The 27,563-nt window shown below is 41.5% G+C and overlaps 2 pseudogenes; both read left to right on the top strand.

Moving 5' to 3' along the window:
* The window catches only part of LOC138847838 (protein LYRIC pseudogene), a 408,551-nt pseudogene that overhangs the window by 123,584 nt on the left and 257,404 nt on the right, over nt 1-27,563 (top strand).
* Nucleotides 264-27,563, top strand: LOC127488649 (zinc finger protein 135-like; annotated as a pseudogene).

Here is a 27,563-nt window from a genome sequence, read left to right as displayed (position 1 = left end):
AGTATAGAATTATGTAATATGTGGAAACATTCTTATTATCAGTATTAAAAACCCCACAGAGAAATGAGTCAGAAATGTGAAGAAAATGTAAAACACCAAAGCCAATAAATAGCCATTATACTCTCCCTCATCCTAAGCAGGTGGCTGCAGCCTCCAGGTGGGATTCTCCCAGGAAGACCCGTGGGGAGGCAGGAGGGTCCCAGCAGGTGGCAGGATCCCACTGGTGAAAGGGTGCAGCCTAGAGCAGGCCTTTGGCCCCTGTACCCAGGCCTCACCTCTACCATCTGGAACATCCTGGAGTTCCCATCCCTGCTGTAAAGATGCTGATTTGTTGCATCTTCTGGGTCCTGTGTGCTGATGGCTATGTGAGCTGTCCAATCAGGCGCGGTGACATCACTGCCACATAATCACACTGAATTGTGACACCACAGAGTTCCAAATTCCTGGAGGAGAGAAGTCCAAGGAGGAGCCTCTGCCACTTGGAGACTCAGGATCTAGTGCGGTGTCCACTGTTCTCTGACCTTTTCCACCCAACACAGCCCATCTCATATGCCTGGGAATGGTGAGTGTGTGGGGCCAGGTGTCCAGAGTTGGGGAATGGGAAGCTGGTGGTACCTGCTGGCAGAATGCAGGCTCCAAGAGGGCATCCCTGAACCTGTAGGCCTGATCTTGCTGTCCCCACAGCACACTCCTGGGTTCCTTGTGGTCTAGAAGATGTGGTCTGCCCTGGTAGGCCCCTTCCCTGTTCAAAGAGATGTCTCAGCCTCAGAGCCCTCTGTGAGGAGCTGTTTCATGGCAGCCCCACGTCTCCCCCAATCGTGCAACGGGGGCAGGGCGTAACCATGGAGAAACAGTGCTGTGTGTATGTTGTGCATGCTTGTGAGGAGTTGTTGTTTATAGAATTGTCAGTTCCTCCATTCTTTGTGTGTGGGAAGCAGGATGTCAGTTTCTAGGACCCGGCCTTCCTGAGTAGCTTTCCAGGAAATACCCCATTAGTGTAAATATGTGGTTTTACTAAGGAGAAACAGTGTAGTGGGGGCAGGGCTGTGGTGTAGAGGGTAAGCTGCACCTGCAGTGTTGGTATCCAATATGGGTGACAGTGTGAGTCCTGCTGCTCCACTTGTGATCCAGCTCTCTGCTTCTATTTTTTTTTTAAGATTTATTTATTTATTTGAAAGGCCAGACACTTCTTCCATGTCTCTCATGTGGGTGCCAGCACCCAAGAACATGGGTCATCTCCCACCAATTTCCTAGGTGCATTAGTAGGGAGCTGGATTGAAAGTGGAGCACCTGGTCTCCCAGCATTACCATATGGGATGCATTCACAGCAGGTCAAGGCTCTAACCAATTGCACCACAGCACCAGCCCCTTCCTTATTTATTTCTGCAGTGATCTTTCATTATTCATATTTTTCTACTGCCCTGCCCATTCTTGTTTTTTTCTGGGTCCTGTGGAATGATGGTAGGTTGCTTCTGGGATATGTTTGTTTACGTTAGTAGATACTTGGTAATCTAAAGTCATAGTTTTTAGTTTCTATATTTCTCTGCTAATCATGAGGACCTTCTAGATCACTGCAGAAAATGCTGGCAGAAATGAGGATGTATTAATTTGCTAAAAAAATACCACAGATAATGATTTAAATCATGGAATTTTACTTCTGAGAGTTGTGGAGGTTGAAAATATAAGATCAGGGTCCTAATAGCCTTGATTTTTAAAGAAGCTTTTCTCCTGATGTGACAGAAATATATATCATTTGACCTGCTTAAAAGCACTTTCTTCAGGTAGAGTCATGTTGGTGGTTAGCACGTCAGTGTTTGAGTTTTAGGGAGGCACATTTCAGTGCATAACAGCAAAAGGGGCCCTGTGGTCTACTTCAATGACAGCCAACTCTAAGGACAGAAATTTTGAAATCAGTGTTAGGATTTCTTACAGTATTACTGTCAGTGCTATCTCCATCAAATGTGCATTCATGTACACACACAAACAAAACTACCTGTACACATAAATGCATTCTACAGTGGAAATGCCTGATGGTTGTGTAAAGGTAACATCGACATAATAATCCATAAGATGGCCTATAAGCAGATATTAAAAAGAGAATAAAAAGAATGACAACAAAATCTGCAGGTACCTATATTTATGTATATATGTATGATATTCAATATTAATAGTTGCTAAAAGAAGAATACTGATGTGTGGGAAATAAAAGCTTAACCTTACCTTACAATATTGCAGCCTAGTCTACATGAAAGGTGTCTTCCTAAAATCTTTCACTGGCACACACTGTGGCACAGTAGTTTAAGCCTCCACCTGCAGCACCAGCATCCCATGTGGGCACCACTTTGCGTCCCTGCTTCTGCACTTCCAGTGCAGCTCTTTGTGAATGGCCTAGGAAAGCAGTGGAATATGGCCTAGGAAAGCTTGGGCCCCTGCACCCACATGGGAGACCTGGAGGAAGCTGCTGACTCCTGGCTTCTGGCACCTGGCTTCAGATTGGCCCAGCTCCAGCTATTGTGGCCACTTAAGGGGTGAACCAGTGGATAGAAGACGTCTCTGTCTCTTCCTCTCTATATCTGCAACTCTGCCTCACAATAAATTAATAAATTTTTCAAAAACCTTTCACATTTTTAATTTCTTACTTTTTAAATATTTATGTATTTGAAAGTCATAGTTAAAGAGAGAGGAGAGATTGGTCTTCCATCTAATGTTCACTCTTTAATTGGTTGCAACTGCTGGAGCTGTGCCATTCCAAAGCCAGGAGCTTCTTTCAGGTCTCCCAGATGGATGCAGGGACCCAAGGACTTGAACCATCTTCTGCTGCTTTCCCAAGCCATAGCAGAGGGCAGGATCAGAAGTGGAGCAGCCAGGTATCAAACCAGTGCCCATATGGGATGAAGGTACTTCAGACCAGGGTGTTAACCTGCCCTGCTACAGAGCCAGCCCAACATTTTAAATTTCTGATACTCTAAACTTGCTCAGGACTACATTACATGTAGGAAAGATGCATTCAAAAATTATAAATCTAGTGCATTGTAGCAGAAATTTTAACAAATACTTGTGATTTTCTCAGCATTATATACTAAATTAATGACATAATGAGTCATTGTCAGAGTTTTAGCTCTTTAACAGCCACTTATAATACTTTTTCAAATTTATTGCTAGTGTGTTCTTTTCAACACTTGCCCTGGATTTTACCAGTTTAGTGAACATGGAGTTGCCTATTATAGGATTTGCATTTTAATGCATTTTAATGGCACATTTAATCAATATCTGAAAAGCCTTCAACACATAAATAACAACATGAATCAGGTTTTTTTTTAAGATTTATTTATTTCTTTGAAAGTCAGAGTTGCACTAATAGAGGAGAGGCAGAGAGAGGGAGAGAGACAGAGATAGATAGAGAGGTCTTCCATCTGATGGTTTACTCCCAGTTGGCCGAAGCCAGGAGCCAGGACCTTCTTCTGGGTCTCCCACATGTATTTAGGAACCCAAGGAGTTGGGCCACCTTCTATTGCTTTCCCAGTCCCTAGCAGAAAGCTGGATCAGAAGTGGAGCAGCTGGGACTTGAACTGGCACCCATATGGGTTGCCAGCACTGCAGGCAACAGCTTTACCTGTTATGCCAAAGTGCTGGTCCCACATTGCATCTTTCTAAGATGATATGGGTGTAAGTTCATGAGAAATTATTAGCATAGTAGGAGCCGACAGATATAGATGATTCAGTATGCCTTATTAGGAATGGTGATGCTAATTTTCTTATAAAATAAATAAATATAAAATCAAATATGGTCAGACATAAATGAAGACTAAATTTTATTAGTGGTGATCCAGAAAACACTGATCAGGTCTTTTCCTTCTAGTGTTAAGTTTATATTTTAAAATTCATATTAAGTGAACAAATTTCATATAATTTATATATATAGATTTAAGACCAAAATGATGCATCCTACTCTATCTTCCTTTGCCTCATACTTCCAACTCCCTCCTTCTTGTTTTATTTTCTTTTAATTTTTACAACTGCATGCTTTGAGTTTATTGTAGAATCACAAGCTTTAACCTTCTACAGAATAAAAAAAATTCAGCACGTAGTAGCAGAAATATCAATGAGTATATTTTCTATACTCTATCAAAGAATACAGAAAAGGGCTATGAACAATACTCAAATCTCAAAATATCAATTTAACTCAGATGCTACTTTTTGTTGTCTATATATTAATTACCACCAATCAGAGAAAACATATGGTATTTGTCTTTTGGGGACTGGCTTCTTTCATGAAGCATAATTGTTTCCAGTTGCATCCATTTAGTTGCAAAAGATAGGATTTCATTCTCAATTATGGCTGAATAGTATTTTACGCTGTATATATAGCTCATATTCTTTTTCCAGTCACCAGCTGATGGACATCTGGGTTGATTCCATGTTAGCTATTGTGAATTGAGCTGTAATAAACATGAGGGTAAAGATAATGCATGCATATTCTATTTCATTTCATTTGGATAAATTCCCAGGAGTGGGATGGCAGGATCATTATGGTATATCTGTTTTCAGATTTCTGAGGAACTTTTATACTGCCTTCCATAATGTCTGTACTAGTTTCATTCCCACCAACAGTGGGTTAGGATACCTTTTTCTCTACCTCTCCACCAGCCTTTATTGTTTGTTGACTTTTTCAAAAGAATTCTTTATTTGAAAGGTGGAGTTACAGAGAGGGAGAGGCAGAGGCAGAGAGACATATGTATTTTATCTGCTAGTTTATTCTCCATATGGCCCAACAGGTGGTGCTGGTCCAATCTGAAGCCAGAGTTAGAAGCATCTCCCTGGTCACCCAAGTGGGTGCAGGGGCCCAGGCACTTGGGCCATCTTCTGCTGCCTTCCCAAGCACATTAGCAGGGAGCTGGATCAGAAGTGGAGCAGCCAGAACTCAAAATGGCATTCATGTGGGATTCTAGTACTGCAGGTAGCAGCTTAACCTGCTGCACAAAACCTCCCTCCCCTGACTTTTGGTTTCTGTATGAGAGCCATTCTAACTGGGTGAGGTAAAAGGTCATTGTGGCTTTTATTTGCAGTCCTCTGGTGGCTATTGTTAATGAGCATGTTTTCATGTGTCTGCTTGCTAATTGAAATCCATCCTTGGGAAAATGCCGATTTATATCCTTTGCCTATTTCTTGACTGGATTGTTTGTTGTTGAGTCTTGAGCTCTTTCTAGATTCTGGATATTTTACTTTTTCAGTTGCGTAGTTTGCAAATATTTTCCACTCTGTCAGTTGCTTCATCTTGTTGAATGTTTACTTTGCAATTCAGAAGGTTCTTAGCTTGATGTAATCCCATTTGAGTATTTATACTTTTCTTCTGTGCTTCTGGGAGCTTTTTCCAAGAAGGCTTTGGCGATGCCAATATCTTGCAGAGTTTCCCTCTAGGAATTTGATGGTATCACATCATAGATTTAGATCATTGATCCATTTACACTGTATTTTATATAAGTTGTAAGGTAGAGATCTTGTTTCATTTTTCTTCATCAGAAGGTCAAATTTTCCCAGCACCATTTTTGAAAGTTGTTCTTTGTCCAGGGATTTCTTTTGGATCATTTGTCACAAATTAGTTGGTTATGGATTTGTGGATTTATTTCTGGGGATTCTACTCTGCTTCATTCATCTACATGACTTTTTGGTGCCAGTACCAGGCTGTTTTGATTATAACTCTCTTGTAATAGGTCTTGAAGTTTGGTATTGTGTGGCTTCCAACTTTGTTTTTGTTGTTTAAGATTCCTCTAGCTATTTGGGGTCTCTTGCATTTACATACCAATTTTAGCATTATTTTCTCTAGATGTCAGAAGAGTGTTGTTGGTATTTTGATTAGGATCATATTGAATCTGTAATTGCTTTTGGGGTCTGGTGCTGTGGTATACTAGATTGAGCCTCTACCACCCACACTGGCATATCACATGAGCATCAGTTTGTATCCTGGCTGCTCCTCTAATGATCCAGCTCTCTGTGAATGGGCTGGGAAGTCACTGGAAAATAGTTCAAGTACTTTGGCCTCTACACCCACATGGGAAACCCTGGAGAAACTCCTGGCTCCTTGCTTCAGATTAGCCCAGCTCCAGGTATTGTGGTCATTTGGATTCAATGTTTTTTATGAAGATTTTTGCATCTATGTTCATCAGGGATATTTTTCTTTCTTTTTGCTTTTAATTTTTTTACTTGACAGGTAGAGTTAAAGACAGTGAGAGAGAGAGAGAGAGAGAGAGAGAGAGAGACAGGGAGAAAGGTCCTTCCTTTGCTGGCTCACTCTCCAAATGGCCACAGTGGCCGGAGCTGTGTTGATCTGAAGCCAGGAGCCAGAGGCCTCTTTCTGGTCTCCCATGTGGGTGCAGGGGCCCAGGCTCTTGGGCCATCCTCCCCTGCCCTCCCAGGCCAGAGCAGAGAGCTGGACTGGATGAGGAGCAACCAGGACCAGAACCAGCACCCACATGGGTTGCCAGCTCTGCAGGTGGAGGATCAACTCTGTGAGCCACAACACCGGCCCCCATCAGGGATATTTTTCTATAGTTCTCTTTCTCCACTGTATCTTTTTCTAGTTTAAGAATTAAGATGATGCAGGCTTAATAGAAGGAATTTGAGAGGATTGTCTCTCTTTGAATTGTTTTTGAATAGTTTGAGAAGAATTGGAAGTAGTTCTTCTTTAAATGTACAGTAGAATTCAATAGTGAGGCTGTCTGATCCTGGACTTTTCTTTGTTGGGAGGGTCTTTATTACTCATCCAATCTCTGTCTTGGTTTTTGATCTGTTTAGCTTTTCTGTGTGTCTTCATGACTCAATTTTGGCATACTGTGTGTTTCCAGGATTCTGTTGATTTCTTCTAGGTTTTCCAATTTGTTAGCCATCACAACAGATGCCCACATCCTATATTGCAGTGCTAATCTGAGTTGGGCACTCCACTTCCAAATGAGTTTCATGTTAATATCCCTGGGAAACAATGGATGATGGCTCAAATTCTTTGATTCCTGTCATCTAATTTGGAGAACTGTAACCTAAATGGGGACTTGAGAACCTGATCTTGCACAGTTGTAGCCATGTAGAAAGTGAACCAGCAGATGGGAGATCTCTATGTTTCTCTTTCCTTCTTTCTTTGTCTCTGTGTCTCTCTGCCCTCTTTTTATATTAAAATATTTAATTATTTATTTGAAAGCATTACAGAGAAAGGAAGAGACAGAAATCTTCCACCACCTAATTCATTTTTGAGATGACTTCTATAGCCAGAGTGTGGCCAGCTTGAAACCAGGAGCTTCTCGTCTGATGTGTGTGACAGCAGCCCAGGCACTTGGGCCATCTTCCACTGCTTTTAAGTCCATTGGCAGGGAGCTGGATCAGAAATGGAATAGCTGGTACTTGAACTGGTGCACATACAGGATGCCAATGTAACAGATAGCAGCTTTGTCCACTGCACCACAACACCAGCTCCTCTTTCTGCCTTTCGAATAAATAATTTTTTTGAAAAAGAGCTCAAGGTAGTAAAAGTCATCATGACTGAGCAATGGCAAATATATTGATGTAATCTACTTTTTAAAAGATCTATTTATGCATTTGAGAGGCACTGCTAGAAAGAGTGGGAGAGGTCGATCTTCCTCCTGGTTTGTTCACTCCTCAAATGGCTGCTATGACTGTGGCTAAACCAGATTGATATCAGGAGCCAGGGGCTTTTTCCAGGTCTCTCACATGGGTGTAGGAGCCCCAAAATTGAGTCATCCTGTGCTGCTTTCCCAGACACGTTAGCAGGAAACTGGATCAGTTTGGACCATTAATGTCTATGATAGTCTCCTTGCAGTTAAAGGATTTAGAATACATCTGGATTATTGGTGGGCCAAGTACAACAGCTTCTAATTGTTCAAGATTTGGACTAGATGGGTTCTAAGAAGTTTTGTTAAAATAGTTATTAATCATAACTCTCAGTTTAAGCTTTTCTTACCAAATTTTCATGTTTGCTGCTGTTAACATCTAAGGGAAATTTGGGTCTCTGGATTGCAATGGATGAAAGCATCCAGACTAACAGTAATAAGGTTAACATGCAGCAGAATGGTGTCCTCTGAACTTAAATAGTTTTTCTTGCTTGGAAGAGGGGTTACCTCCTGCATTATACTGACATAGATAGTAGATATTGGAGACCATTCCTACTGCCAAATGGAGAATGCCACATTTTGGTCCATCATATATATATATACATACATATACATATTATATATATATATCATATATATATAAAGATTTACTTATTTATTTGACAGATATAGTTACAGACAGTGAGAGAAAGAGACAGAGAGAAAGGTCTTCCATATGCTCATTTACTCCCCTAATGACTGCAATGGCTGGAGCTGGGCCAATCTGAGCCAGGAGCTCCCAGGTCTCTCACATTTTTGCAAGGACCAAGGCACTTACCATCTTCTACTGCTTTCCCAGGCTATTGCAGAGGGCTGGCTGGGAAGAGGACCAGTGGGGACTAGAACTAGTGCACATATGGGATGCTGGCACTGCAGGTGGGGGATTACACCACTGCACCACAGTGCCAGCCCCAGTCCATCCTTTATTAAGGAGACCTCAGTAACCATGCTCAGGTTTTACTGTCCTATATTCACGGCCAAAGTCCTAGCAGACAGCATGGTTTGGAGAATCATAGGCACAGAGTGTGTAGGAACTTCATTTCCCATATAGCACAGTTAATAACAAGGATCCAAGAGGGAAATTACTTGCATCATAGTCATTGAGAACTAATGATCATCACAGGTGATCTAGAGAATTTAGAAGGTTTGTGAGCCCCTAGAATGAAAAAGTCACTGGGAGCACAAGGACAGTGCCTGGAGTTTATTTTGATGTATTTTAGCCCCTTTCATCAGAGGGAGGCCCATATAAGCTGGACTGATTTGTAGCAAAGGTGACAATTAATTTTGTAAATTAGGTATGCATTGCACTAAAGCCCAAGTAGGATGATTAGGCTTGTATGTACTTGAGAAGTATGTCAGATCATCTCATTCATGGAGCTTGTCATATATGTGATGCATGCTTGTGTTCCTGATAAGTGGTGGGTGTTGTTAATTTTTTTTGCAAAAGTTCTGTTTGATGGCAAAGTCAATGAGGTGCCCACGTATACCTCAGAAGTATCTTTTCAAGGTGAAGGCAAACTGAGACTGAGGGGCTTTTGGAAAAGCTTTGAACAAAACACATTTGCCATACCTGGTTAAGACACATCATTTATCTTTTGAGATGCATCAGATATGTTAACATTAGGTATAAGATACAGTGGACATGGTGGATGGCATATAACAATATGATTCTAATAATCTATCATGAGGTGCTAATTTTTTTACTGGATTTAGCAGATTAAATTGGGATGCCTAATGGGGAATAGCTGGAGTAATCACCTTTTTGTTAATTAAATATGAGATAATAAATGTTAGTGTATGAAGACATTGAGTTTCCTTTTATTGGGCCATCTTTGTTATTTTAATCTGGGATCTGTGAATTCTCATTTTCCCTAGCCAAGTTGTATCTTAAAAACTTGATTTTATTCCTCATCATGTTAACTCTGCTGCTTCTGGGATTTTTTTAGTACATCTGACAATCAGAAATGTAGATAATAGTATAGTTAAAATGAGATATACCAAGTAAAGTATTTATTTTTCTTCTGATACATATTTTGGAATTCTTCTAAAATTCCTATTGAGTGCCCTTGTTAAATTTAGTTGAATTCCTGGTTAAGACTTATTGGGGCCACTCTACTGATTACACCTATGAAACTTTGTTCATAAATGCATATAGAACCTGGGAAAGTTAATGTATATCTTATGCTGTAGAGACATAAGATGGAACATCTTTTTTATCCTTTTTCATTATATAATTTAAAAACAAATTTTAGGTTTTCAATAGGATCAAATTATGTACTTTTCAGAAATGTACACATGAAGACCAGTATAATTTATGATTTTACATTTTCCTTCTTCAGATATTTAAAAAGCTTTACTGAGATTAGTGCTGTGATATAGCAGGTCAAGCCCAGCTCTGGTCATTGTGGCCAGTTGGGAGTGAACCAGTGGGTGGAAGGTGTCTGTCTCTGCTTCTCCCTATCTGTAACTCTTCCTCTCAGATAAATAGATAGATTGATCGATAGATAGACAAATAAATAAATCCTGTAAATATTTAAAAATAAAAAATAAAGAAGACTGACCTCCCTCAATTTGCAGAATAAAGTCACTGAGTTCAGAGATGATACAAGAATTTGAACAGCACAATTCAGATATTATATCTAGTAAAAACTGACCATAAGCTGTGGGCCAAGTGTCAGTGCCCATTTACAGTACCACTCAAATCCTCAAGAACTTGATCATAATTTCATGTCCATTCTCATTTATACAGGAAAAGGAGAAAAGCAGGAGTTCTATGGCACCCCTATATCTGTCTCTCTGCCTAATTTGTCGTAGAAACTACAAGTTAAGTGCAAATCTCAAAAAATAAAGTTTTAATAAATATGTAACTAAATGAAGTGATTCATAGATGAATTTCAGGAACTTTTAGGTAAAGAATTACTAGGTGGTGCAATTTTAAATATTCATGAAGATTTTAGAAGGCACTCAGCCCAATTTCCAGCCATTTTAATCTACTGAATGTATTCAAATAAATTTTCTTACTGTGAAATATGATACATTGATAGCTGAAAAATTGTTTTAGTAGGAAAATCAAGCATAATTTTACAAGATTAAAAATGGGTTGTTCAGGAAGATTGGTTTCTTTGAATATTTTAAGTTACAAAGAATCCTTGGAGTCTTTTCCTGAGTATCTGTAAGAAGTATATATTTAGGGGGCTGGTGTTTTTGTGCAGCAGGTGAAAGCCCTACCCTGCTGTGCTGGCATCTCATATAGGGCCCGTTTGGAGTCCCAGCTGCTCCACTTCTGAACCTTGTTTCTGCTATGGCCTGGGAAAACAGTGGAAGATGGCCCAAGTCCATGGGCCACTGCAGTTGCATGGAAGACACAGAAGAATTTCCTGGTTTCTGGCTTTGGATAGCTCAGCTCTGGTTGTTGTGGCCATTTGGGGAATGAACTAGCAGGTGGAAGACCTCTCTCTTTTGCTCTACCCTCTCTCTAACTCTGTCTTTCAGATAGTTAAAATTAAAAAAAAAGAACAAGAAATATGTGAGGTTTTTAGAACCATATTTGAATTATGAGATTTAAAAATAATGATAAATTTAAATACAATTCCCAAGAATTCTTTCCACATTTGAATTTCTCCACTTATACTATGTTTCTTTCAGTTGTATATATGTCAAGCATTAATGAGGACTTGATTATTATGTGGGTATCTCATGTGGTTAGACAAGTTCTGATGTATCCCTTCCATGTCCCAGGGGGCTGATTCTCCAGCCAATATATGGATCATCTTCATTGCTTCCTAATGGAGATGTGCATTGGTATCTGGGAATGTAGCCTCATCTGCCCATGATGTCAGTAGGTCAGGACCATGGGAAATTGCCTCTGGCCTCCTTCTTAGCATGTGCCATTCCAACCACTCCAACCATCTTCACAGAATTCCTGACTCTGGGGCTTTCCTCATATACTCGAGCTGTGTGGTTGGTTTCTGTGTCTGTGGATGTTAGTGTGAGGTTGAAAGGAACCTTAGAGAGCAGGACAGGTGTCTGTCTCTTGGTGGCATAGGTGACAGTCATAGATCTGAGGTGTTAAGTTATGTCATTTAGGTGCACCCTGTAGATATTGGCTGGCCCAGGAAGGGACACCAATGCCACATCCTCAGTTCTCGAGCTGGAGAAAGGGTGAATAAGGTTGAGACTTTAAAGATATTTTTGTCAAAAATTGTGCACTGAAAGAAGACCAATGTGTCTCCAGGTGTACAGAAGGCAGCTCCAAAAGTTCTGTAGAGTCTGTTTCATCCAGGGCCAGTTTATACTATGTTTCTTTCAGTTGTATATATGTCAAACATTAATGAGGACTTCATTATCATATGGGTGCCAGTTCTAGTCCTGGCTGCTCCTTTTCACATCCAGCTCTCTGTTGTGGCCTGGGAAAGCAGGAGACAATGGCCCAGGTGCTTGGGCCCCTGTACCCACGTGGGAGCCCAGGAAGAATCACCTGGCTCCTGGCTTCAGATCAGCACAGCTCTGTCCATTGTGACCATTTTGAGTGTGAACCAACAGAAGGAAGATGTTTCTCTCTGCCTCTCTCTCACTGTCTGTAATTCTACCTGTCAAATAAAGAAAGTTTTAAAAAAAAGTAAAGTCTGTTTCATCTAAGATGGCAGTGGGATGGAGCTGGATGTTCAGGCCATATGGATGAAATGTGTGTGGGTGAATGTTGATTGCACCTCTGTCACTGTTTAGCTGTCTGTAAGATGAGTACATTAACACTGCTAGTGAAATGTCCCTGCATTTCCTGAGAAATCCTAGTGAGGTGTGTGCAGGCTGACTTACACTATGTGGCAGTTGCATTTTTGGGGTTTCATGATATGTCTTCTTATAGTAAAATGTCTGTTTTCCTGCATTGTGTAGCCTGCCTTGCACTACTCTTTCAAGGTTACAGAACTTTATACAAGACCTAATTTGCAAAAATGTGGAAGTTTGGATGCTCTGTGACAAACCCATTTGCAGAGAGAGAGAGAGAGAGAGAGAGAGAGAAAGAGAGAGAGAGGGAGAGAGAGAGAGAGTTGTCTTCCATTTGCTGATTTACTCTCTAACTGGCCATGATGGCCAGAGTTATACCAATCCAAGCCAGGAGCCAGGAGCTTCTTCCAGGTCTCTGACATGGGTGCAGAGGCCCAAGGACTTGGGCCATCTTCTTTTTTTTTAACTTTTATTTAATGAATATAAATTTCCAAAGTACGGCTTATGGATTACAATGGCTTCCCCCCAATACCGTTCCTCCTTTTACAGAAGATCAGTTTAGTATACATTAAGTAAAGATTTCAACAGGTTGCACCCCCATAGAAACAAAGAGTGAAATATACTGTTTGAGTACTCGTTATAGCATTAAATCTCAATGTACAGCACATTAAGGACAGAGATCCTACATGAGGAGTAAGTGCACAGTGACTCCTGTTGTTGACTTTACAAATTGACACTCCTGTTTATGGCCTCAGTAATCTCCCTATGCTCCAGTCATGAGTTTCCAAGGCTATGGAAGCCTTTTCAGTTCTCCGACTCTTATCTTGTTTAGACAAGGTCATAGTCAAAGTGGAGGTTCTCTCCTCCCTTCAGAGAAAGCTACCTCCTTTTTTGAAGACCTGTTCTTCCTCCCTTCAGAGAAAGGTACCTCCTTCTTTGAAGACCTGTTCTTTCATCTGGGATCTCACACACAGAGATCTTTCATTTAGGTTTTGGCTTTCCATGCCTGAAATACTCTCATGGGCTTTTCAGCTAGATCCAAATGCCTTGAGCCAATCAGCCAATCGGTGTCTTTTAATTGAAGAGTTAAGTCCATTAATGTTTAATGTGACGTAGTGACTTTGCCCTGCCATTTTCCTGGAGATATTTTCTAGTATATGCTTTGAGCTACCCATGCTCTTTTACTGGTAGGTTTTCTTCCTTTACCTTCTTTCATACTGATGGTCGTGTTTCTGTGTTTCTGAGTGAAGCACATCTTCAAGTATCTTTTGCAGGGCCGGACGAGTGGCGGCAAAGTCTTTCAATTTCTGTTTGCTATGAAAGGTCTTTATTTCACCTTCATTCACAAATGAGAGCTTAGCAGGATATAATATTCCGGGATGGCAATTTTTCTCTCTTAGCACCTGGGCTATGTCTCGCCATTCCCTCCTAGCCTGTAGTGTTTCTGATGAGAAGTCTGCTGTGAGTCTGATTGGAGATCCTCTGAGAGTAATCTAACGTTTCTCTCTTGCACATTTTAGGATCTTTTCTTTATGTTTCACTGTGGTAAGTTTAATTACCAGGTGTCGTGGTGAGGATCTCTTTTGGTCATGTTTACTGGGGGTTTTATGAGCTTCCTGTACTAGGATGTCTCTGTCCTTCTCCAAACCTGGAAAGTTCTCTGCTAGTATCTCACTAAAAAGGCCTTCTAATCCTTTCTCTCTCTCCATGCCTTCAGGAACTCCTAGAACTCGAATGTTGGTTTTTTTAATAGCATCCTGTAGATTCCCAATATTTTTTAGATTTCTAATTTCCTCTTCTTTTTTTTTACATGTATTTTCTTTTTTCTTTAACTTTTATTTAATGAATATAAATTTTCAAAGTACAGCTTATGGACCACAATGGCTTCCCCTCCATAACGTCCCTCCCACCCGCAACCCTCTCCTCTCCCACTCCCTCTCCCCTTCTATTCACATCAAGATTCATTCTCGATTCTCTTTATATACAGAGGATCAATTTAGTATACATTTAGAAAATATTTCAACAGTTTACTCCCACACAGAAACATAAAGTGAAAAATAATAGATGATTTTTTAAATGATGATGAAATCAGATCAGACCTATTGTCATGTTTAATCCCAGTGAGAGTCAAGTTGGGAATTGATAATTTCTTCTTCTTCTTTTTTTTTTTTTACAGAAGATCAGTTTAGCATACATTAAGTAAAGCTTTCAACAGTTTGCACCCCCATAGAAACACAGAGTGAAATATACTGTTTGAGTACTCATTATAGCATTAAGTCTCAATGTACAGCACGCTAAGGACAGAGATCCTACATGAGGAGTAAGTGCACAGTGACTCCTGTTATTGACTTTACAAATTGACACTCTTGTTTATGACCTCAGTAATCTCCCCATGCTCCAGTCATGAGTTTCCAAGGCTATGGAAGCCCCTTGAGTTCTCCGACTCTTATCTTGTTTAGACAAGGTCATAGTCAAAGTGGAGGTTCTCTCCTCCCTTCAGAGAAAGGTACCTCCTTCTTTGAAGACCTGTTCTTTCCACTGGGATCTCACTCACAGAGATCTTTCATTTAGGGTTTATGTTTTTTTTTGTTTGTTTGTTTTTTTGCCAGTGTGTTTTGGCTTTCCATGCCTGAAATACTCTTATGGGCTTTTCAGCCAGATCCGAATGCCTTTAGGGCTGATTCTGAGGCCAGAGTGCTGTTTAGGACATCTGCCATTCTATGAGTCTGCTGAGTATCTCGCTTCCCATGTTGGATCACTCTCCCCTTTATTTATTCTATCAGTTAGTATTAGCAGGTACTAGACTTGTTTATGTGCTCCCTTTCACTCTTAGTCCTTTCCTTATGATCAATTGTGAACTGAGATTGATCACTTGGAGTAGTGAGATGGCATTGGTACATGCCACTTTGATGGGTTTGAATTGGAGTCCCCTGGTATGTTTCTAACTCTACCATTTGGGGCAAGTCAGCCTGAGCATGTCCCAAATTGTACATCTCTTCCCTCTCTTATTCCCACTCTTATGTTTAACAGGGATCACATTTCAGTTAAATTTCAACACTTAAAATTAACTGTGTATTAATTACAGAATTAAACCAGTCATATTAAGTAGAACAGACAAAAAAACTACTAAGAGGGATAATGTATTAAGTTGTTCATTAACACTCAGGGCTATGCTGATCAAATCACCATTTCTCATAATGTCCATTTCACTTCAGGAGGTTTCCTTTTTGGTGTTCAGTCAGTTGTCACCAATCAGGGAGAACATATGGTACTTGTCCCTTTGGGACTGGCTTATTTCACTCAGCATGATGTGTTCCAGATTCCTCCATTTTGTTGCAAATGACTGGATTTCGTTGTTTCTTACTGCAGTATAGTATTCTAAAGTCTACCGTTGATCGACATTTAGGTTGGTTCCAGGTCTTGGCTATTGTGAATTGTGCTGCGATAAACATTAGGGTGCAGACTGCTTTTTTGTTTGCCAATTTAAATTCCTTTGGGTAAATCCCAAGGAGTGGGATGGCTGGGTCGAACGGTAGGGTTATCTTCAGGTTTCTGAGGAATCTCCAGACTGACTTCCATAGTGGCTTGACCAGTTTGCATTCCCACCAACAGTGGGTTAGTGTCCCTTTTTCCCCAGATCCTCGACAGCATCTGTTGTTGGTAGATTTCTGTATGTGAACCATTCTAACCGGGGTGAGGTGAAACCTCATTGTGGTTTTGATTTGCATTTCCCTGATTGCTAGTGATCTTGAACATTTTTTCATGTGCCTGTTGGCCATTTGGATTTCCTCTTTTGAAAAATGTCTATTGAGGTCCTTGGCCCAACTCTTAAGTGGGTTGTTGGTTTTGTTTTTGTGGAGTTTCTTGATCTCTTTGTAGATTCTGGTTATTAACCCTTTATCTGTTGCATAGTTTGCAAATATTTTTTCCCATTCTGTCGGTTGTCTCTTCACTCTCCTGACTCTTTCTTTTGCAATACAGAAACTTCTCAATTTGATGCAGTCTCAATAGTTGATTTTAATTTCCTCTTCTTTTCTTTGGTTTGACTGTATGCTTTCCTGTCTCTGTCTTCTAAGTCCGATATTCTCTCTTCTGCTTCACCCATTCTGTTTTTAAGGCTCTCTAATGTGTTTGCCATTTGATCTATTGAGCTCTTCATTTCATTTTGATTGCTCTTCACTATCACACTTTCCTGTTCTACTAGTTTCTGCGTTTCATTTTGATTCTTCCTTAAAATTTCATTTTCACGAGAGAGATTTTCAATCCTGTCCAATAAGTATTTCTGTAGTTCAAGGATTTGCTTTTGAAAACTTGTAAATGTTCTTATCATAAATTTTTTGAAATCTGTATCTTGCATTTCTTCTATCTCATCATCTTCATAATCTTGGCTTGGGGTGTTTTGTTTATTTGGAGGCATCATAGTGTTATCGTTGATCTTGTTCCCTTGATTTCTGTGTTTGTTGCTTGGCATAGTTAATTCTTTTTTTGTCACTGTGCGTTTCTTTTTTTTAAATTTTTTTTATTTTATACTATGTCTGTGTTAAGTGGACTGCCTGCTGTTGGAGGAGCCTTGGAGGCTTGAGATGGGTGTGGCCTGAGAGCTCTGCTTGGTTCTTCCGGGTTACGGGTGTGCAAAGGTGACACCCTCAGGTTATGCGTGGTAAATCTCTATTTATTTATTTATTTAATTTATTCAGGGGGTAAATAATACCGCACCGCATGGCTGTGCAGAATTGATGGTAATTAGCTTCCGATCTCTGGCTTCTACCCAAAGAGTCTGTGCAGGCTCTGTTTCTCCTCTGGACTCCCACTGGGTTGCCTAGGCTACTGAATTGTAGTGACTCAGTTCCTTAGCTCTCCCCTGTTGTTATGTAAATCCAGAGAGGTTGCCTGCTCTTTGTCTCTTGCAAACTCTTACAAACTCTTGCAAACTCTTGCAGGCCTTGCAGTCTTGCAGCCTTGCGGAGAAACCCCCCACCTTTTTTTCCTTCTCTCCTGGAGTCAGTCTGGTGCACTTTCCCGCTCCCCTCTAGATTCTGACTGCTGTTTCCCCGCTAATGTCTCAGGTTATTGAGCTCACCTCCCCTTCCAGCGCCAATGTGTGGACTCGGAGCCCTGGGCGTCCCAACTCTCCTCACTTGTGTCTGTGTGACATCCACTCCCCTTCCTGTACTGGCCCGCAGACCCTGTGGCTCATAGGGCTCGGCTTCCACGCGGTGGGCGACCTTGTTCTCTGGTGGGTGACCTTGTTCTCCCAGTAGGTCCTCCGAGTCACAGCCACTTGATCCGGAAGAGTTTCCTCTGCAATTTTTTCCCGATCCTCCCTCTGAGGCTACCGTAAATCCACTTTCACTAAACTAAATTTTCCCGGACTATCGGCACGCGCCCTCACTATTCCGCCATCTTGGCTCCGCCCCTTGGCCATCTTCTATTGCTTTCCCAGGCCATAGCAGAGAGCTGGATCTGAAGTATAGCATCTGGGATTTGAACCGACACCCATATGTGATACAGGCAGCAGCTTTACCTGCTAAGCCACAGTGCCAGTCCCCAAAATAACTTTCATTAGTGTAAATTTTACTGAACATAATTTATTTGAATAATAAAGTTTTACTGTTTTTTTATTGTTACATTATCATTTAATAAAATTTTGGCAATGCTTTCATTAAACCAAGGATAACTTCTGGTTAATCTCTGCCACTTAATAGAGGTGGGTGCACTTGCCTATATATTTCCATGTTTAAATGCTTACTCCTCCATGGTGAAGCTGATATTTTCCTATTTATGTATTCATGATTCTTTATTCATTCTATCACTCCTTTTTCTACAGTGCAATGTAGAAGGAAAGCCAAGAAATTTTCTTTTAAATACTTGCATTCATGTTTTCTTCCAGATTCAGGGCACCTCCAGATATTTCAAAGAAAATTAATACATCAGCTGCTAATTGTGTACTTTTTAAAACATATTTATTTTATACATTTGAAAGACAGAGTCACAGAGAGTGCTAGGAAAAGAGAGCGAGAGAGAGAAAGAGAGTCTTCCATGTGCTGGTTCATTCCCCAAAAGGCCACAATGGTCAGAGCTGAGCCAATCTACAGACAAGAGGCAGGAGATTCTTCTGCATCTCCCACATAGTTGCATGTGTCCACACACTTGAGTCATCCTCCAGTACTTTCCCACTTGTATTATCAGGAGCAGGATTTGAGGTGGAGAAGCCAGGACTCAAACTGGCACTCATATGGGATGCTGGCTCTGAGGACTGGGGCTTTAACCCACTGTGCAATAGCACTGACCCCTGTAAGTGTTTTTTTTTAATTATTCTCAGGTTGCTGTCAGTTTTCTTTTTAGATTTATAATAATTTATGAATGAAAATGGAAAATTAAAGATAAATTTTATTCTCAGGGAATATATAAAAATAAGATGAATGATGAATTTGTCATGACTATCAAGCATTGCATTAATCTAAGATAAGGTAATTTGGTATCATCTTTCTGTTGCCATAGCAAAATACATATTTGTTATATTTTCAAATGAGGCTTCAAGGATAATGTTCTAAATTGGGAGTCATTATGTCCAATACAGTCTTTATTGTTATATAGGTGATGTATTGGCAGTGTTTCAGTACCACCCTGGAAATAAACACTGAACATTCTGCAATGGTAAGACTTAGCTAGTGCTAAAACACAAATCAGTTCCATTTATTTTTTAATTGTTAGAATAATGAAGTCCTTAATAATTTGGGGAACTGAATTTGATGCAGAGATAGCATAAGGGCTGTGTGAGGAAAAAATCTATTGCAGGTTATTTTATATGTTAAGATTTTATTTAAGAATTTATTTATTTATTTGAAAGTCAGAGTTACACAGAGAGAGAGGCAGAGAGAGAGAAAGAAAGAGGGAGAGAGAGGAGAGATCTTCATCCGCTGGTTCACTCCCTGGTTGGCCACAATGCCCAGAGCTGTGCTGTTCTGAGCCAGGAGCCAGGAGCTTTTTCTGGGTTTCCCATGTGGGTTCAAGGGCCCAAGGTGTTGGGCCAGATCTGCTTTCCAAGGCATAGCAGAGAGCCTGATGAGAAGTGGAGCACCTGGGTCTAGAAACAGTGCCCATATGGGATGCCAGCATTTCAGGCCAGGGTGTTAACTTGCTGCACCACAGCACCGGCCCAAAGATTTATTTACTTATTTATTTGAAAGGCAAATAGAGATAGGGTGGGATGGGTAGTGAGAAAGTGATACCTTCCATCTACTGGTTCATTCACAAAATGATCACAGTAGTTTGCCAGGTGAAACCCAGGAGCCTGGAACTCTATCTGGGTCTCCCATAACCTTGGAAGTGGAGCACCAAGGACTCAAATTGTCGGTCCACATGGGTTACCTGAATTGCAAGTGGACAGTGCAGGCTTTCCTGCTGCACCACAATGCTGGTGCCTACTGCAGGTTCTCAAACAAATCTCTCTGCATTTCCCTCAGTCACAAATGCAGATTATACTGCAGAATTTCTCAAGGTCTGTTCTTGAGTAAATAATTCATTTGATTTTACTTTAATTTGTTATAATGTTATTTCAGTTCTTTAAATGTTTATGAGTAGCATAATTACAGGAAAAGAAAGAGCTACTTTCTATTTTTTCTTGAATCTCTTCCTGTGGGGAGCAACTCAGACTATACTGTTACTGGAATTAAGACTTATTCTATGCATCTGCTCTCCCACAATATGGCGCTGGGAGAGGAGGAAACAGCTTCTATACAGCTGCCTCCAGTTCAACCAATAAACAGCAGGACCTGCTCCTGATTGGAGGAGAGCAGCATACTCGGCATGTGGGTAGCAGAGTTGGGATTGGTGGAAGAGGACTATAAAGGAGGAGAGAGACAACATGCACCAGGAACATCTATCTGAAGGAACACCTGAGCAGCCCCCGAGAGAGCCGGCTGGCGGTGTGCCGCTCCCCCGCAGAAGTGGGGAAAGTGGCAGGGGGAACCGCCCTTCCACGGAGGTGGAAGGGTCGGTAGCCAACCCGGGAAGAACCAGCAGCAAACCTGGGGAGGGCCGAGCAGACAAAAGAACAACGCAGGGTCCTGTGTCGTTCCTCCACGAAGAGGGGGAGCGACATAATGGTGCTGTGACTCAGATATGAAGCCTAGGCAGGGTCCTGTGTCACTCCTCCACGAAGACAGGGAGTGACATAATGGTTTCGTGACTCGGATAGGAAACTTAGGAGGGAAGAAACGGGAAGAAGTGGGAAAATACCGGAGAGAGAGACTAGCAAAGAGCCTAGGGAAAAGCCGGACGGAAAAGGTGCCAGAAGAAGCTATTGAAAGCCTAGGCGTAGACTCGGATACGGACTGTGGGAAAGAAGCTGGGAGAAATCTCTAAGGTCAAAAGCGAAAGTGAAAGCTAGAACAGACTTGGATACGGACTGTGGGGAGAAGCCAGTAGAAATGAGAGAGGAATATTGTTGGAAGAAAAGTTAGGAAACATACCGGGTAGAGAAAAATATGTTAGGGAGGATGTAGCCGTGGGGGCAGGCTGAGGTGGAGACGTCAGCTAGCTTGGGATTCGTCGAATCAGCCCAGGGAACAAGGGGCGAAAATCTGGAACCAGAGGCGGAGACGTGGGCCAGGTTGGAATCCGTCAGATTAGCCCAGGGAGCAAAAGACGGGAAGCCAAACTGAAAGGCGCAGTCGTGAGCTAGGTTGAATTCGCCAGGTTAGCCCGGGGAACTTAGACTGAATACCGGTGGCGGAAACGTGAGCTAGGCTTTGTGATTCGTGGAAGCTGCTGCGCGCAGAGAGAGTGCGTGGGGCACAAGTGGGGAGAGCGCACACGGGGCGCAAGTAGATAGTTAACGTGGGGCTAGCGCGAAGGCCATGGTGCAGGTGCGAAGGGGCGTGGAGACCGTGGAGAGCGCGCGAAGCCGGGAAGTGGCTCAGAGCTGGGAAGCCGCCGCGGGGCGAGGCGCCGAGAAACAGCCTCGGGGTGGGCGCCGGGAAGCCGCGGGGATAAGAGAAACAAGTTTAGAAGTAAAATGAGAGAAATAGGAATGCTGGCAGATAGAAGTAAAATAGGAGAAATAGGAATGCCCGGAGATAGAGAAATAGAGAAAAATAAGGCCTCCCCACAACATGGCAATGAGAGCTTGGATTCGGTCTGCCTGAGTAGGTGATAAGCACCAGCAGGCAGCTCAACCAGAGTATGAGCTGCAGGTCACCGAAGATAGGCACGAATCAACATCAATAAGTCTCCCCACAATACGGCAATGAGAAGGCTTGGATTCGGTTTGCCTGATTGGTAGGGCTTGTAAGCACCTGCAGGCAGTTCTAGCAGAGCAGAGCATGCGCTGCAGGGCACCGAACACAGGCACGCATCAGTGCCTAAAAACCTCCTCACAACATGGCGAAGAGAGGACCCGGATTTGGTTTGCCTGATTGGTAGGGCTTGTAAGCACCTGTGGGCAACTCCAGCAAGCAGAGCAGAGTGTGCGCCGCGGGGCACCGAAGACAGGCGCGTATCAACGCCAAAAATAAAAAGAAAGGGGGATCTGTGGGGAGCAACTTGGACTATACTGTTACTGGAATTAAGACTTATTCTATGCATCTGCTCTCCCACAATATGGCGCTGGGAGAGGAGGAAACAGCTTCTATACAGCTGCCTCCAGTTCAACCAATAAACAGCAGGACCTGCTCCTGATTGGAGGAGAGCAGCATACTCGGCATGTGGGTAGCAGAGTTGGGATTGGTGGAAGAGGACTATAAAGGAGGAGAGAGACAACATGCACCAGGAACATCTATCTGAAGGAACACCTGAGCAGCCCCCGAGAGAGCCGGCTGGCGGTGTGCCGCTCCCCCGCGGAAGTGGGGAAAGTGGCAGGGGGAACCGCCCTTCCACAGAGGTGGAAGGGTCGGTAGCCAACCCGGGAAGAACCAGCAGCAAACCCGGGAAGGGCCGAGCAGACAAAAGAACAATGCAGGGTCCTGTATCATTCCTCCACGAAGAGGGGGAGCAACATAATGGTGCTGTGACTCGGATATGAAGCCTAGGCAGGGTTTAGTGTCATTCCTCCATGAAGACGGGGAGCGACATCTCCCCTTATTTAAAAATATTTATGAGCTTGATAGAGAAAGAAGTTGATGGAGTGAGAGAAAGCTAGAGAGCTCCCATGCACCCATTTACTGCCTAAATAATCATATCAAGCAGGGGTGGGGCACAACTGAAGCCAAGAGTCAAGAATAAAATTTAGGCCTTCCTCTTGGTTGGCATCAACATTCCTTCCCCTGTTCTGCATTAGCTGAGAGCTGGAAACTGGAGCTGGCACTGAAATCTAACTTTGGAAATTTGATGTAGAGATAGAGTATCTGAGCTAGCATCATAAACACTAAGTTAAATGCTTACTGTCTCTTTTAAAACATTTTTTTCTCTGCCATAATTGCATTGACTGTGTATAGTGTTTTCCTGGAAATTCTTCTCTGTTCAATCCCTTCATAGCTTCCTGTTGGTTTCTTTTCTTTTTCCCTGAATACTTCTACATTCTTCTGAACATTGCTCATTCCAGAGTGAATGTTGTCTCCCTTTCAACCTACTGTGCAATGGCCATTGACATAGTCTGGCCTTTTGAGCTGAAACTCCTGTTTCCCTCCAGCTTGGGCATTTTCCCCAGCCTTTATACCGTATGTTTGACCCCCTGTTGAATGCTTCTGTGTGGCTGTCCAAATGCTCAACAAATCTGAAATGAAATAGCATCCTTCCTTCTTCTTCCATACCCATGTAGAAGATATGCAACTGTCATTGTTTGTTATATGACAGAGTTGACATGATGACCAAGAGTGTTCTATCACAGGTGATGATAGCATTTGAAGAGCTGGCTGTGTACTTTACCTGGGAGGAATGGCAGAACATGAACCAAGCTCAGAAAATCCTGTACAGGGATGTGATGCTGGAGACCTACAGCAGCCTGTCCTCCATGGGTGAGTGACACTCATCACATGCCCAGTGGTAACATTTTCTCAGTATTTGACAAATAAGTGAGCAGTATTTATAAAGTTTAATGAAAGACGGGTATAGAATTTGTCCATGAAGAATCTGAATATCTACCATCTGAAAAGGAATTCAAATTGAAACATTGTAAATATAAGAGTGGGAGTAAGAGAGGGAAGAGATGTGCAGAGCCCTGGATGGGGGAAGAATGCCCACATCAGAGCCTTCCAGGTCAGTCTGCACATTTTGGGCAGGGAGGCCAAGGTAGAAGCAGTGTAGCAGATGTTGAGTGGTGCTCTTTCCATGAGTTTTTCCCAAGTCTTACTTCAGACACAGTTATTCTACAGTATCTATGGAGATCAGTATCTCTGGTGAAGGCAAAGGAAATGAAGTTTCATGTGAAAATCAACAACTGATCAAAACCTCCAGAGTCACATATTATCACAGAGGATTGTTCATAGAAAGAAATGAAAGGAGGAAACCAGGGTTGACATCTTCACAATGAGATAGAAATAATTTTCATGAAATTGAGCAGATTGTGGTCTGCAGAAACGAATTCTTTAAATTGTTGTGAATGTATACCGAAGGTGGTACATTGGAACTTTCTGCAACTGTTGTAGTTCTCAGAAGCTGAGGATGTCAGGTTTCCTTAGAAATAAGGGGAAACTGTAATAGAGTGCAGATAAAACAGTTTTTCATTAGAAAAATCCCACAAATGCTGTTTCCCCGGGAAGACAGAAAATGAGACAACCACAGATGCAAATCTTGTCCCTTAAATGTGATCCTGCTTGGAATACAGATAATTTCACTCTTCTCCACTTGCACGAAAATGATCCAGTAAAAGTTTCCCATCTTGATGGTTGAAATACCAGAGAAGTACAAAACACACAATTTTATAAAAATGAACTGGAAAGAATAAGACAGGGAAAAATTGATTTCTAGGTAATAGCTGATTATTTTTACTAAACATATGTCCTTTTTTAAAAATCTTATATAGGTGTTTCATCTTTGTGAAAGGCAGAAAGTCAGTGAGAGGAGAAACAGTGAGCAAGAGATTTCCTATTAGCTACCTCCCCAGATACCTGCAGCAGTTAGGTCTGACTAATTTGAAGCCAAAAGCCTGGCATTCCAACTGTTCCAATCTGATATATCACAGGGTCCCAAGCACAAGAACCATTATCTGCTGCCCCATAGTATACATTAGTAGAGAGCTGTATTTGAAGCAGAGTAGCCTGGGCTGAAACTGGCACTGTTTTTGGATGCAGACATTCCAAGCAGTGATTTGTATTCATTTTGTTAATTTTATCCCTCTTAAATACAGTAACTTCATTCCTTTTACATGAGTATGTCAGGAGAAACAATTATATTTGATTTATTGACAACATTATTTTTTTCTCACTTCAGTTGCCATGAAAAGGGATGACCTGATTAGGAAAAACCAGAAAAGTCAGGACAAAAATCTGAATCAGGATGTTACAAAAAATAATAAGACATCAACTCCCAACATCATTGAATTAAGAAAAACACTTCATTTGAGTTTAAACCATATTCCAAAACTGAGTATCAAAAAGAGAATCTATTCAGGAATGAAACCTGGAGAATACAATATATGTCACAATGTGCATCCCCACTGTGGGCCTGATCAACTACAAACTGAAGAAAAATTTGATGCTACTAAGTTACCTGGGAACGCTCTCCAGTTCTGTGAGGCTCTTAATCAACAGCACAAAATTCAGACTGTGCTACAGGCTTTTGAACCAACTGGACAAGGGAATGTCTTCAAAAGGAAAATATATATTTTGTAAATCTGAGAGGCATTTTATGGTAGAAAGTATTACATCAACTCCACTATTGGCAAGACAACTCAAATAGAACAAGATTTCCATAAAAATTCTAACCTCAGTATGCATCAACAAAGTCCCAGAAAAGAGAAAGTTTATGAATATACTAGTTCTTTGGAACCTGTCATTGACCAATCACATCTTAAAATTAATCATAGACCGCTTATAGGGAAGAAACCCTATGCATGTAAGCCTTGGGGAAAATCATTCAGTTATAAATCCTGCCATGCCATCCATCATGGTACTCATGTAGTGGAAAACCCTCATGTGTTTAATGAACATGGAGAAGCCACTTACCAGAAGTCACATTTGATTAAACATCAGAGAATTCACACAGGGGAGAAACCTTATGAATGCAATGAATGTGGAAAAACCTTTGGTTATAAAACAAACCTCATAAGTCATCAGAGAATTCACACAGGGAATAAACCTTATGAATGCAATGAGTGTGGAAAAGCCTTTGGCCAGAAGGCACACCTCAGAGAGCATCAGAGAATTCACACAGGGGAGAAACCCTATAAATGTAATGACTGTGGGAAAGCCTTTGGCCAGAAGTAAAACCTCATAAGTCATCAGAGAACTCACACAGGGAATAAACCTTATGAATGCAATGAGTGTGTAAAAACTTTTGGCCAGAAGGCACACCTCAGAGAGCATCAGAGAATTCACACAGGGGAGAAACCCTATAAATGTAATGACTGTGGAAAAGCCTTTGGCCAGAAGTCAAACCTTATAAGTCATCAGAGAATTCACACAGGGGAGAAACCTTATGAATGTAATGAGTGTGGAAAATCCTTTAGGTGGAAGTCAGATCTCATCCTACATCAGAGAATTCACACAGGGAATAAACCTTATGAATGCAATGACTGCGGGAAAACCTTTGTCAAGAAGGCACACCTCATAAACCATCAGAGAACTCACATAGGGGAGAAACCCTATGAATGTAATGACTGTGGAAAAGCCTTTGGCCAGAAGTCAAACCTCACAAGTCATCAGAGAATTCACACAAGGGACAAACCTTCTGAATGCAATGACCATGGTAAAGCCTTTGGCCAAAAGTCAAGCCTTGTAAATCATTAGAGAAGCCACACGGGAGAAACCTTATGAATGTAATGACTGTGGAAAAGCCTTTATGTGCAGTTCAGAACTCAGTAAACAGAGAAGTCACAGGAGAGAAACCTTATGATGGCAATGACTGTGCAAAAGCCTTTGGTCATATGTAAAACATCAGAAAGCATCAGAGAATTCACAAGGGGAGAAATGTCATGAATAATGATGGTAGAAAGCCTTTTGATATCATTCACAACTAAAAACATCTAGAATTCATACAGGGAATTTTGCACACAATTGCCTTTTTGTGCAAGTTTCATTTTATCAAATATCAGAATTCATCCAGGGAGAACAATAAGATTATAATAAGTGTGGATATGCCTTTGGTGCCAATCATACCTCATCAATCATAACAATTCACATGGGAAAAAATCTTACGAATGTAATGATTCACAAAGCCTTTTACCATAATTTAGCCCTCACTGCACATTATCAAATTTGTACAGGGAAAAAAGCCTTTGAAAGTAATCATGTGGAAAATCCTTTACTTAGATGTCATACCCTATAAGACATCAGAGAATTCACATGGGGGAGAAATCTTATGAATGTAATGAGTGTTGGAAAGCTTTGCCAAAATCTCAGGTACAACATTAGAGAATTCACAAAGTGGAGATCTCATGAATGAAATAAATGTGGGAAAGCTTTTTGTCATAGGTCATACCTCATAATCCATCATGGAATTTGAACAGAAGAGAGACTGAAAATATAATGAGGGGTCAGTGCCGTGGTTCCCTTTGTCAATCCTCTGCCTGTGGTTCCGGCATCCCATATGGGTGCTGGGTTCTAGTCCAGGTTGCTCCTCCTCCAGTCTAGCTCTCTGCTGTGGCCCAGGAGGGCAGTGGAGGATGGCCCAAGTGTTTGGGCCCCTGCACCCGCATGGGAGACCAGGAGGAAGCACCTGGCTCCTGGCTTCGGATTGGCATAGTTCCAGCCATAGCAGCCAATAGAAGAAAGACCCTTGTCTCTGTCTCTTTCTAACTCTGTCTAAAAAATAAATAAACAAAATAATGCATGTCAAAGAGTTTTCTCTCAAATAATGTAAGTATGACAAATCTTATGCTGGAAATCACATCTTATCCAACAGGGACTCATGTCACGGAAAAAGCTTATAAATATTAATAGTGCAAAAAAGTCATTTGTCACAAATCTGTCATACATCAGAGAATTCAGATGGGTTTTTTTATCCTTTTTTAATAAATAAATTTCCAAAATACAACTTTTTGATTATAGTGGCTTTTCCCCCCATAAGCTCCCTTCCATGCTCAGC

This window comes from Oryctolagus cuniculus (assembly GCF_964237555.1).
Source record: "Oryctolagus cuniculus chromosome 17 unlocalized genomic scaffold, mOryCun1.1 SUPER_17_unloc_1, whole genome shotgun sequence".
Classification (NCBI taxonomy): domain Eukaryota; kingdom Metazoa; phylum Chordata; class Mammalia; order Lagomorpha; family Leporidae; genus Oryctolagus; species Oryctolagus cuniculus.
The sequence above is the reverse complement of the archived record's forward strand: the minus strand, read 5'-3'. Positions and strand labels throughout refer to the sequence as shown.